This window comes from Cervus elaphus, chromosome 20 (genome assembly GCF_910594005.1).
Source record: "Cervus elaphus chromosome 20, mCerEla1.1, whole genome shotgun sequence".
In the NCBI taxonomy this organism is placed as follows: Eukaryota; Metazoa; Chordata; class Mammalia; order Artiodactyla; family Cervidae; genus Cervus; species Cervus elaphus.
The window spans coordinates 12,554,759-12,557,463 of NC_057834.1; positions in this window are offsets into that span (position 1 = coordinate 12,554,759).

Consider the following 2,705-nt stretch of genomic DNA (forward strand, 5'->3'; position numbering starts at 1 on the left):
TCTCGCGGCGAGGGGGAAGTCTCATGGTTTTTCTCGAGTTGCGGCGGGAACCTGGGGTATATTCTCGAGTTACGACGGGGATGGCCCTTCCACACACGTGTTTGTTCAGCCACGTCAGGACTCTTGCCTAGTTGCGAGACACAACTCGGGATTCTCCTCGAGGCTTGGCAAGGCAATTGGGACGCCTCTCCAGCTGAGGCGGGAGACCAAGGGTCCCTTTCCACGTGCCACAGGAATCCTGGGTCTCCTATCAAGTTTCACGAGGAGTCAGGCATCGTCTCCTTTGGAGGCACTGATCTCCGCGTACCTCTGGAGTTTTCAAAGGATGTGAGGCCTCCGGTCGCGATGAGGTGGGGAACTAGGTCTTTCTCTGTGGTCTCCACAGGGGATTCAGACATCCTTTCATCTTGGGAGATGCAAGACGAGCCTGCATTCAAGTCACTGCAGGGATATCCAGCCTTATTTCGCGTCAGGGCATCGCGGTGTCCATTCCACTTGAGGCCGCAAACTCAGGGTCCCTCTCACATACCTAGAGCTGAGAGAAGCCTCCTCTTGAGGTGCTTGTGGTAAGGTGGTATTCCTCAGGAGTCGAAGCCAGGGACTAACCTCTCATCTCGAGTTGATTTTTGGCCCACGGAGCTCTTTCGTGTTGCTACAGTGACCTCAGGATCCCTCTAGCCTTGAAACAGTGTTCTTGGGGTTTCTCTGGAGTGCCATCAAGGAAATCAAGGCTCCTTTCATGTGTGATGTGCAACACGGAATTGCTCTGCACGCAGTGCAGGGGAATCGGGCCTCATCTCGCATCGAGGGGGAAGTCTCATGGTTTTTCTCGAGTTGCGGCGGGAACCTGGGGTATATTCTCGAGTTACGACGGGGATGGCCCTTCCACCCTAGTGTTTCTTCAGCGACGTCAGGACTCCTGCCTAGCTGCGAGGGACAACTCTGGATTCTCCTCGAGGCTTGGCAGGGCAATTGGGACGCCTCTCCAGCTGAGGCGGGAGACCAAGTGTCCCTTTCCAAGTGCCACAGGAATCCTGGGACTCCTATCAAGATTCACGAGAAGTCAGGCATCGTCTCCTTTGGAGGCACTGATCTCCGCGTACCTCTGGAGTTTTCAAAGGATGTGAGGCTATCGGTCGCGATGAGGTGGGGAACTAAGTCTTTCTCTGTGCTTTCCACAGGGGATTCAGACATCCTTTCGTCTTGGGAGATGCAAGACGAGCCTGCATTGAAGTCACTGCAGGGATATCCGGCCTTATTTCGAGTCAGGGCATCGCGGTGTCCATTCCACTTGAGGCCGCAAATTCAGGGTCCCTCTCACATACCTAGAGCTGAGAGGAGCCTCCTCTTGAGGTGCTTGTGGTAAGGTGGTATTCCTCTGGAGACGAATCCAGGGACTAACCTCTCTTTTCAAGTTGATTTGTGGTCCACAGAGTTCTTTCGTGTTGCTACAGTGACCTCAGGATCCCTCTATCCTTGAAACAGTGTTCTTGGGGTTTCTCTGGAGTGCCATCAAGGAAATCAAGGCTCCTTTCATGTGTGATGTGCAACACGGAATTGCTCTGCCCGGAGTACAGGGGAATCGGGCCTCATCTCGCATCGAGGGGGAAGTCTCATGGTTTTTCTCGAGTTGCGGCGGGAACCTGGGGTATATTCTCGAGTTACGACGGGGATGGCCCTTCCACCCACGTGTTTGTTCAGCCACGTCAGGACTCCTGCCTAGTTGCGAGGGACAACTCGGGATTCTCCTCGAGGCTTGGCAGGGCAATTGGAACGCCTCTCCAGCTGAGGCGGGAGACCAAGGGTCCCTTTCCACGTGCCACAAGAATCCTGGGACTCCTATCAAGTTTCACGAGGAGTCAGGTATCGTCTCCTTTGGAGGCACTGATCTCCGCATACCTCTGGAGTTTTCAAAGGATGTGAGGCCTCCGGTCGCGATGAGGTGGGGAACTAGGTCTTTCTCTGTGGTCTCCACAGGGGATTCAGACATCCTTTCATCTTGGGAGATGCAAGACGAGCCTGCATTCAAGTCACTGCAGGGATATCCAGCCTTATTTCGCGTCAGGTCATCGCGGTGTCCATTCCACTTGAGGCCGCAATCTCAGGGTCCCTCTCACATACCTAGAGCTGAGAGAAGCCTCCTCTTGAGGTGCTTGTGGTAAGGTGGTATTCATCAGGAGTCGAAGCCAGGGACTAACCTCTCATCTCGAGTTGATTTTTGGTCCACGGAGCTCTTTCGTGTTGCTACAGTGACCTCAGGATCCCTCTATCCTTGAAACAGTGTTCTTGGGGTTTCTCTGGAGTGCCATGAAGGAAATCAAGGCTCCTTTCATGTGTGATGTGCAACACGGAATTGCTCTGCACGCAGTGCAGGGGAATCGGGCCTCATCTCGCGGCGAGGGGGAAGTCTCATGGTTTTTCTCGAGTTGCGGCGGGAACCTGGGGTATATTCTCGAGTTACGACGGGGATGGCCCTTCCACCCACGTGTTTCTTCAGCGACGTCAGGACTCCTGCCTAGTTGCGAGGGACAACTCTGGATTCTCCTCGAGGCTTGGCAGGGCAATTGGGACGCCTCTCCAGCTGAGGCGGGAGACCAAGTGTCCCTTTCCAAGTGCCACAGGAATCCTGGGACTCCTATCAAGTTTCACGAGGAGTCAGGCATCGTCTCCTTTGGAGGCACTGATCTCCGCGTACCTCTGGAGTT